At 41.5% G+C, this 11,090-nt stretch overlaps 1 non-coding gene across 1 annotated transcript; it reads right to left on the bottom strand.

Annotated features, from left to right (window-relative positions):
* Positions 1-9,998: 9,998 nt before the first annotated feature.
* Positions 9,999-10,102, bottom strand: LOC144307463 (U6 spliceosomal RNA). The gene has a single exon (XR_013374342.1). It is a non-coding gene; the product is annotated as a U6 spliceosomal RNA (small nuclear RNA).
* Positions 10,103-11,090: the final 988 nt, after the last annotated feature.

Genomic DNA, 11,090 nt, shown 5'->3' with positions numbered 1-11,090 from the left:
GCAAACCTCACCCTCTGCCCACTTCCCTGTCAGAGAAACCCTCCTGCCTCCCCAGGGCATGCCCACGGGACTCTCATTTCCCCTCCCTCTCCACCACTCCCTAGCTTCCAGATGTTCCCCCTGCACCCCCAGACCTCCGCTCTGCACACCCGCTGTCAGAGGAGTCCTGGCTCAGGACAAAGTCTACAGTCTGTGGTCTTGCTGGAAAATGCAGATCCGCCTGGCCTTGGAGAAATGGGGTGCACGCTTGGGTTCTCAGTGTCCCCTTCCGTGAAGAGAGAGGATGGAAGGGGTCATGGAGCCCATGGCCTTTCTAGCGGCCTCCTCCTCCTGCTGCAGCTCCTTCTCCCTCTTTGTGATCCTCCGTGACTCTCTTCTCTACTTACCCATTCTTCCCTCTCAAGACTGCTTTCATCCCTCCTGCTCCCTTACTTGTTCTCCCTCCCCTCACCCCCTCTGTCTCTTCATTCTGTTCTTCTCAAGCCATTGTCCGAAGACACGGGGCGTCCAGAGAGCAGCTGTACCCCCACCATGACAAGGAGTGTCCGTGGCAATGCAAGTGGACTGATAATCTAAGAAAAGGCTCCTGGGCCCAGCTTCTTCCCCCAGACCACCTGTTAGGGTTGAAGGGGTCTGAGGGTGGGCTTGCCCTGGCAGTGGGGAGCTGGCTGGCAGGTAATTCCCACTTGAAGGATAGGAGTGGGTCTGGAGGGAGCACACAGGAGTCTTGGATCCTCCCCATCCCCAATTAATCTAGAAGTCTGTGGGCAGGCCTCACTCTGGGTGGAAAGGGTGCTCAGTTCATGGCCTGGGAGCACGGGTATCCCCTGGGTGATGTCTGACCCAAAGGAGGTCCACTGGAGCAGGGAAGGAGCACTAGGGGCCTGGCGTGTGGCTGAGAGAATTAGCTACTGTCTAAAGCCTTTATTTTTGTTCTCTTCATGGATGCTTGCTGGGGAAGCGTGCAGCCAGCTGGAATACCGGTTCCTTTGTTTGGTTCTCCTGTGTTCATCCAGCCAACACTGCATCGGAACCCACCTGGTGCCAAGAAGTCCTTCAGAGGAAACAAAACAAGCTCAACCTAAAACCTCTACTTCTCCTACAGAGAAGACTCAGAGAATAGTGACCAATTCTTAGAAAAGGCCCACACTCCCTCTCATCCTGGTACTATTTCTGAATTCTAGGGGTAAAGAAAAAATCAGACAAAATTGGCTACTTTCAAAGAAGAATGACACTGACTTCAGATACCTCGCACGCAAGGCCATGGGGAGATACTTCAAAATTCTGAGGTGATAAGATCATCCCAAAGTTTTTTCTCAGGCCAATTATCATTCTCTGATGAGGCCAAAATTAATCCATATTTGAACACTCAAAACCTCAAAGAATATGCTCCTTCATGAAACCAGTTGTCTGAGTAAAAGCAAGAATTAACCCAAAGGAAACACCCAAGAAATGATGTAAGAAATGTCAGTATCAAAGTATGTTAAAAAGATATAGTCAATTTTCAATAATTGCTTAAAATGTACTTGTAAAATTTAATACATTTCTTTAATATTTAAGAAAAAAAAGAGTTAATAATAGAAGAATCACGTTCCATATTACCTCACCAAAACCTGGGTGGGGAAATGAAAAGAAAGAGAGAAATAGGCTTATTTCAAATCATCTCTTATTGCTCAAGAACACAATGCAAAATGGAATCAGAAAAATCAGTTAAATCATGACATTTGGAGAAAACTTGATTACATAGAGGTGACAGAGAGCATGAACCTTTAGCTCCTATCTCCAAAACACCTGAAATGTTTAAAAATGTGTGTTACAAAAAACCACATGAATCCATTATCATGCTGGAAAATGCTGAAAAGATCCAATTGAGGAAGAGAAGTTTTAAAGTCTTTCAGGGACACTGGGGTGGCTCAGCGGTGGAGCATTGGCCTTCAGCTCAGGTCGTGACCCCGGGGTCCTGGGATCGAGTCCCACATCGGGCTCCCTGCATGGAGCCTGCTTCTCCCTCTGCCTGTGTCTCTGCCTCTCTCTCTTTCTGTGTCTCTCAGGAACAAATAAATAAATAAAATCTTTATTTTAAAAAAAAAAAGGACAGGTGAAATGGGTTCAACATGCTGAGCATAGGACACACTCAGGAGAAACACCAGGCACACCGAAGAGCATGTCTGCAAAATGTGGGTGACATACACAAGAGTTGATGATACTCGATAGAGTCACTTTCTTTTCTCTTTTTTTTTTTTTTTTTTTTTTAGTGACAACTCAATTTTATTTTTATTTTTTTATTTATTTTTTATTGGTGTTCAATTTGCCAACATATAGAATAATACCCAGTGCTCTTTCTAACACAGGTTAGAGAGCCGGTGAGCTTCTAGCTGCAGGAGTGCTTGGGTGTAGGCTGGTGACCCAGGGCCTGCTCTCATAGGGGAGTCATGCGTCCACCTAGGGAGGCACAGGCACCACATAAGCCTATCTGATACGGGGGCAGCTAGATCCCCCCCAATTGTACATTCTTTGTTCTTTCAAGAACCTGGACAATTTGTGGCATCACACACACAGAAATGTGGAGGTCAGTGGGGTGTATTCTGAGTACCAGCCTCCTAGTTCTGCAGAAAGTCAGGTGGATTTGACAAATTTATTTTAAATTTTACCTTAAAAAGTAAAAGCATAAGATCCTACATATCTTGGCTAAATAGTAATGAAAAGAGTATTTGTCTCACCACATGGTACAGCATACTAGAAAGTTAGTGTTAAAACGTGTCCCATGAGACAAGTGGGTCCTGAGCCTTGGACACCAAAGGCAGCACGAGTTAGTTGATAAGCCCTTATGTCATGGGCTGTACTGAAGAGCTGTCTTGTTTATCCAGCAAGGGAAGGATTTTTTTAAGATTTTATTTATTTATTCATAAGAGACATACAGAGAGAGAGGCAGAGACCCAGGCAGAGGGAGAAGCGGGCTCCATGCAGGGAGCCCGACGTGGGACTCGATCCTGGGTCTCCAGGATCACGCCCTGGGCTGAAGGTGGTGCTAAACCGCTGAGCCACCCGGGCTGCCCAGCAAGGGAAGGATTTTGAATAGGACCATGACCTAGTTAAAAATGGCATTTAGGAAAATTTCCTAAACTCCAATGAGAGTTACAGGAGAGTGCATCAGAGCGGGGTGTCAGCAAGATGGTGGAGGGTGATAGTGATCCGAACAAAGGCAGGGACAGTGAGGATGGAGAGGGATGGAATAGCAGAGAGAGCATGGGGGTGACCAGTATTAACCAAATTAGGAGGCATGGTCAGGAGGAGACAGATGGTGCCATCCGCAGGGACAGACAACACAAGTTTGCAATGGATGGTGCTGAGGTGCACAGTTTGGTCTGGGTCATATTGAGACTGAGGCTCCAGGTGGAGGTGTCGGGTGGTTCACAGCATGTGGGGTGTTGCCCGGGGGTGTTATGGACTTCACAGAACCTGTCACCCACGTGGTACCATAACCAGAAGTGTAGATGTCTACAAATCTGTCCCTCTTTCAAATTATATCCGTAAATTAGATTAGTAAGTATTATAATTGTATGTGTCTTAGAAAACCTTCAAGTCTCTTGAAGTTTGGTCATTTAGCTCTTTCGTTCATCAAATAAATATTGATTGAACACTTACTATATGCCGGGCTTTTTTCCAGAGGCTGAGAATATAACAGTAGAGCAAATTAAGAGTAAGGAAGGAGGCTATAAACTCCTTGTCCAGGTAGAGTTTAGTGTAAATAAAAAGACTCATACACATGAACATATATATGAATTTTCCTTCCAATCGATTGGAATGACATAACCCAAACATTTATGTCACAAATAACTGTACTAATTTGAGGAATTTTAGGATCATTTCCAAAATAAAAGCAAAAATAGGATAGAGAGAAAAACAACTGCATTATTCCACAAGAAATCACAGTTATATGGGTAAAACTAACCACACACCACTTTGCTATTTGGAGGTTACTGAATCCACAAACCGCTGTAATGAAGTGAGCAAAACAGAAATAAATTCCTGAGAGCAACCCAACAATGGTGAACAAAACCATTAAGGAGATTCCTTCTAAATTGAAAGCATGAAGATAAATTCCACAGGAAAAAATATATAACATTAATTTTTTTGCTACATAAAATGGTAGAAATCTTTCCTCCTCGCTTGACAAAACTTCCTTAGTTCATAACCACAATTTTTCACTTAAAGAAAAAAAGAAAAAACCCTTACCATTTGCGGCCAGGTCTCTTTTAAGAAGAAATTTCCCCTCCTACACCTCTGTCTGTCCCTCAAACTCCCAGATCCCTTTTGTAAACCTTCTTACCCAAACAGAAAGATTCCCTGGAAACCCGTCACGAGTTGTGGCTTTAGACAAATTAACCTTCCTAGGAATGAAAATGGTTGAGGGGGTGGGGGGTGGGGGAGGGATCACCTAGAATCAATTTAAAATAGTAAACACATATTGGAACACATTTGTGTAAACGTAAGGAAGTGGTCAATCTGCTGCTCCTGGAAACTCTGTAATCCTCTGACGACCTTCCTGTTTTTCCTGCAGAGGAGTCCGATCTACAACTTTAATGATTTTGTAATAAAAAACGAGAACTTAACAAAACATTAACAGAACGTGTAAAATAGCATCAGGTCTTACTACCTGGTAGGCAACCACGGTTTTGTGTGACAAACTGTCATCTTTCCCCCTGAAGGTGCCATTCCACGCCAGCTGCAGGAGGAGGGTGGACAGGAGTGCAGGCGGCTCTAGACGGGTACCTAACCTAACGAGGTCTCTCCTGAGCCTTCTTCACCTGCAGGCTATCAGCGGATGCTTGATCTCGCAACTGTGCGCAGTCAGCTCCCTCTCATGGCTAACTCCTGGGGGGCCTGAAGATGATAGCGCTTTTCCTTCCTCACCTAATTCGAAATCCCTGTGACATTTTCTCCCTGAGCCTCGTTCTTTCGCAAAGACATTTCCCTAGATAGCAATTCCATTCCAGTGAACAGAGCCCATGTTGTCTCAGAGCATCACGGTAAAAAGACACGAAAAGGATGCCAGCAGCATCAACCCACGTGGCTCGGATGATGCTCCTTACGGTGCTTTGCCCTTAGGTCCCCCAAGAGCACGGCGGTGATTCTTCCATGAGCTCACCAATGTGTCCACGTAGCTCCCACATTTTGAAAACCCATGTGCAAGCTCCCCGGCCCCGTCTCCCTCGTCACTGACTCATGTGCCCGGACAGTGTTGGCTTTTGACATGAACTAGGCCCACATGCTCAGAAGGATGGTGCATGCTGAGGCCCTCAAAGTGCTTACCTCAAATGAAAATCTCTGTCCTTCTCTCCACTTTTAGTTGCATTTTACTTCTGCAGCACAAGAGGTTTTCAGTTATGCTGCCCACATCTTGCCGCAGTGCTAATGAAACGATCTGCATGATGGAGACGTTCCATTCTGTACTGCCGAGTACACCACTTAATTTAATTTAACTTAATTTAATTTAATTAACTTTTGGAAAGTGTCGTTTTAGTGTCCAAAGCACAAGGAATAATTTGCAGTTTTTATCCACATCTCTATAGCTTTCCATGATTCAAATGTGTCCAGCCCACAGATCAACCAGACGCTCGCCTCATACCCGGGTCCTGGAGACGGCCACAGTTCAGCCCAAGCTGAAGCCACTGCAGACGGGCATGGTAGCCGTAGTGCTTCATTTAGGGAGACTGGAGGAGTCGTCACCGCAACGGCCTGCGCGTCTCTATCCACACTACCAAATTCATGGCATCTTTATTCTACGGGTGATGATGACTCTTTCTTTATCCCCTGTACTATTAGGTAGATGGAAGATGGAACAGCCCCTGGGAAAGGCTGGTTTCTCATGACCTGTGTGCTGCTTCTCTCCAGCCAGGAGACTTGACAGTTCTCAGTAGGTTCATGAACACTTCTGATGACAAAATATTTGAATAGGTTTAATACTGAATTTCAGCCTATGCATTTTTTATTCTGTTCAATTCAACATATTGTCCATCTATCTCTAATTTATTTTTTTCTTTCTATTGCTCATACTCCAGGATTTTTTTTAACTTGTTTTTAGTTTCTATCCTAGAGTGTATATGCTCTCAGAGCAAGTGCAATTTCTAGAGGCACACACTTGTGTAGGTCATCTTATCAGTTAATAAATATGCTTTAGGAGCTCTGAACTCTGAACTTCTTAGACTTTTCTTAGGAATTTACTAGGGCTTTTTAAAAATGTTTTATTTCAGAACAATTTCAGATTTAATGAAAAGGTACAAAGATTATATGGGGCATTCCTATGTATCTTTTATCTGGTTTCCCCTAAAATTAATATCTTGCGTAACTGTGATTAATTTGCTGAAACTGAGAAATTAATATTAATGCAATTATCATGAACTAAAGGACAGATTTACTCAGATTTCACCAGATTTTCCAGGAATTTCTATTTTCTGTTCAAAGTTTCAATCCTGGAAACCACGTTGCATTCCGTGTCATGTCTCCTTAGTTTTCTTGGTCTTGTCTTGTTCCATGACCTTGATTTTGAAGAGTACCGGTCAAATCTTCTAGAATTTCCCTCACTTTAGGGATGTCTGATGTTTTTCTCGTGACCAGCTTGGGGTTGTGGGTTTGAAGGAAAAATGCTATGGAGGCGGCATGCCCTTCTCTTCACACCGTCTTAGGGGTATGTGCTATCAACATGACTTGTGACTGGTGGCATGCACTTTGACCATTTTATGTGGCTAACGTCATCTGTCAGTTTTTTCCACTGTAAAGTTACTCTTTTACTTTGGAAGTTAGTGCATTGGAAGTTAGTCCAGCCCACACATGAGGGCAGATAATTAAGCCCTACCTCCTGGAAAGGAAATATCTATATAGGTAATTTGGAATTCTTCTAGGAGAAAGATGTATCTCTTTTCTCCCATTTAAAATTTTATTCATTATTTATTATGTAGGGCTTGTGCATATTTGTTTTATACTTACTAGGATTTTTAAGACCTACTATCACCTCTACTCCAATCCTTGTTAGTGACCATCCTTGTCTCTGTTACCCATTTCCTTAATTTTCCTTGTAAACCAGCCTCCCAAGTCAAGAGCAACTCAAACTCTAAAGTTGTCTCTATCTAATACATATATCTAATACTATATGAAAAGTGTTGCAAGTTCTTTTCACCAAGAGTCACTTAAAAAAAAAAAGAAATGAAACAAGAGTATTATTAGGTCATCTTACTGTATGTGGATATAACATAAACCAATTGCACAATTCTGGAGTTACAGCCTCCCCATATGAAATGGGATCAACTACATTACATTCCTCATGGGGTTATTATAAGGATGAAACAAGGAATGTGGCGGGGGTGGGGGGAGAAGCACACAAAGCATTTAAAAATTATTAGAACCAGGACACCTGCATGGCTTAGTCAGAGTCTCTTGGTTTTGTCTCAAGTCATGATCTCAGGGTCATGAGATTGAGCCCCACATCTGGCTTCTTACTCAGTGGGGGGTCTGCATGAGATTCTCTTTCCCTCTCTCTCTCTCTCTCTGCCTCTCCCTCCCTCTGAAAGAAAGAAAGAAGAAAGGAAGAAAGGAAGAAAGAAAGAAAGAAAGAAAGAAAGAAAGAAAGATCTTTGAAAAAAGATTATTAGGGCTATCACCATCATCATCACCATCATCATCATCACCATCACCATCATCATCATCACTATCACCATCATCATCGTTGATGATGTTTGCAGCTTGAGAAAACAATGTCTCCCATGAATGTGCTAATGCCATGAATCAATCAGTTTCCATCTGCCTTCCTGATTACTAAATCTTTGTACTTTCAAGGTCATGATTTTATTGACTTCTAAAATAACACTGCCGATGATGAATTACATCATTTAGGGAAAATTATCCTGCTAGGAACAGCTGGTAAAACTAGATTTTGAAAAATATCGTCTATTTAAAGACATCTGAGAACTCTCAAGGCAGTGAGGAATGGAAAGTCCATGATCCAGGAAAGCAAAGAAGTCCTGGGAGATGAAAGTCAGCATTTGGGACCATGTTTTCCCTGACAGGCACCTGCCATTCCCAAGAGTGGCACCCAGGAGGTCAAGAAGCTGAGCAGAGACTTCCACAGAGTCAGGGGCTGAAGGAGACAAACACTGGAATTTAGGTCTAATTGGGAGAGAAGCCCTGGTAAACAGCACAGACTCTAGGTTGAGACCCTAAAAGCCTACATTCTAAAGCCTTCTTTTCAAGGGGTGCAAGTGAATCAGAAATAGAAAAAATAGAGCAGACCTTGTAGGGACTGAAATCCATACTTGAATGATTGCAATTCCTGGTTCGAATAGGGTCAACTGACCCTGCTACCCCCAACACTAACTGCCACATTGAGTGCAGAAAAGGGCAAATAAATCAAAATAAATGCTTATTGTGTTGGATAAATTTAACTTTGAATTTATTTAAAATGTTAACTTTACTCTGTGAAATATATTGAAATATACAGCAACTGTAGCACATAAATCAGGAGAGGGACAGATGTGGTAAAAGTGTTCTGGGATCATTGCGCTAGCATGAACTGGCAAAATGCCAACTTATAATACATTTGATAAGCTTCAGATGGAAATCAATGTTTCTGGAATAACCAATAAAAGCATTATAAAAGACCATGATACCAACCAGCCTAACTGAGGAAAGGATCTAAGTTTAAAATACTTACTCCAAAAAGTGGACAGGGAGGCAGGGAGGAGGAAGAATATAAAAGAGACCAGAGAGGAGGCAAACAAGAGCAAGATGGCAAAGGTTAGATTTAAACCCAAAATCTCAGTAATAATCCTGAAAATAAGTAGACTAACTAGAAGACAAAGATTGTCAAACTGAATAGAACATGAAGATATCATATCCTGCTCATAAGAGAAATACCAGGAAGGTAAGTAAACAGAAGATTTGAGACTAAAACAATGGGAAAGATACAGTCTGACAACACGAGTCACAAGGAAGCTCGTAGAAGGCTGACATTTAAGTGGTGACAAAGTGGCCACACAGGCAAGGGAGCGGGGCCTGTAAAGGAGGAAATTCATCACGGAGGAGATGTAACATTTCTAAACTCCTTCACATCTAAGCCTACGTTCTCAAAATTATAAAGCAAAACCTGATAGAAAATATTTTCAAATGTATAATAATGGTAGATATATATTTTTTAAAGATTTTTATTTATTCATGAGAGACACAGAGAGAGAGAGAGAGGCAGAGGCACAGGCAGAAGGAGAAGCAGGTCCCATGCAGGGAGCCCGGTGTGGGACTCGATCCCGGGACTCTAGGATTATGACCTGAACCGAAGGCAGATCCTCAATCACTGAGGCCCCCAGGTGCTCTGAGAATTATTTAAGTATACCTTTCTGAGTGACAGAAAAAGCAAATCGGCAAGTATATTTAATATTTGTACAGCACACTTAATGAGTAAGACTCAGCTGATACACTTAGAATTCAAGAATTTACCAATATAAAAATATATATTCTTTTCAAGTGCACATGAAACATTTATTCAGATGAATGGATGAAGAAAATGTGGTGTATATACATACAATAGAATATTACTCAGCCTTAAATTGAACACCAATAAAAAATAAATTTATTAAGAAAAAAGACTATTACTCAACCTTAAAAGAAAGAATCTCGTCATTTGTGACAAGGATGAGCCTAGAAGACATTATGCAGGATGGAATAAGCTAGTCACAGAAGGACAAAAACTGAGTGACTCCACTTACATGAAGCGCTGAAAGTCATCAAAACCCACAGGAGAAGAGAATGGAATGGTGGTTGCCAGGGATTGGGGGGGAGGGGGAAATAGGGAATTTTTTTTTAATGCATGTAAAGTTTCTATCATACAGGATGAATACATTTTCCAGATCTGCTGTACCTCGTGCCTACAATTAACAATATGGTACTGTGCACTTTAAAGTATGCTAAAGAAGGTAGATTTCATGTTAAGCGTTGTTGTTTTATTTTTTTTTAATATGGAATGCTTCACTAATTTGCATGTCACCCTTGGGCAGGAACCATGCTAATCTCCTCTGTATTGTTCCAATTTTAGTATAGTACTGCCAAAGCCATCACAAATGTTTCTTTTAATAGAAGCATAGATGACACACAGTGTTACATTCATTCTAAGTGCACATCAGTTATTCAACAACCGTATACATTTTCTCATAGGAAGTGTTCTTAACACACACACACACATGAACCCACAATTAGAAGGAAACTTTTGTAGGTGACGGCTATGTACATATGGCTGTACTAATGTACCGTGGATGTGTGCATGTGTCCAAGCTCATCAAGACGTATATAATAAATGTGTGCAATTTTTTGTGTATCAATTATACCTCAATGAAGCTAAAAAAATGATAATATATTTGTTCATGAAGCTATGTGAATAAATTTTAAAAGTTTAAAACAGTACAAAATGGTTTTTGACAACTGGAAGTAAGGTAAAAAAAAAAAAATCAATGATGAAAGTAGAACCAGACATTAGTCCATGTCTGGAAACTCAGAAATACAAATTCTAAATAACTGATGATGATGAGAAAATATATCGAACTGACAAATTCGATGCAGCTTATCAAACTTTCTGATATGCAGTGACATCCATGCTTAAAGGGAATTTTTATTTTTTCTTTATTATTTTTAAATTAATTTATATTTACTTCTTTGAGAGAGACAGAGAAAAAGAGAGAGAGTCGGGCAAGGTGGAGGGAGAGAGAGAATCTTACACAGGTTCATGCCCAGGTGGAGCCCGACGCAGGGCTTGAGTCCATGACCCTGTGATCATGACTTGAGCCAAAATCAAGAGTTGGAAACTCAACCAATTGAGCCACCCAAGTGCCCCGAAAAGGGAATTTTAAGACTCGGAAGCACATATAAGAGAATAATGACTGAATATAAATTACTTAAGCACCTACATTAAGAAATTAGAAGTATAATGTAATATTATGGTTTATAATAAGAAATACATATTTGGTCTTTATTCCCATTTCTGGCACAGAGCTCCTAAAACCCTTGAATTCCCTAAGTGGTAAGAGTACTTGTTATGCTAATGAAGTGAC

This window comes from Canis aureus, chromosome 38, assembly GCF_053574225.1.
Source record: "Canis aureus isolate CA01 chromosome 38, VMU_Caureus_v.1.0, whole genome shotgun sequence".
NCBI lineage: Eukaryota > Metazoa > Chordata > Mammalia > Carnivora > Canidae > Canis > Canis aureus.
This window is presented reverse-complemented; position numbering and strand designations above follow the sequence as displayed.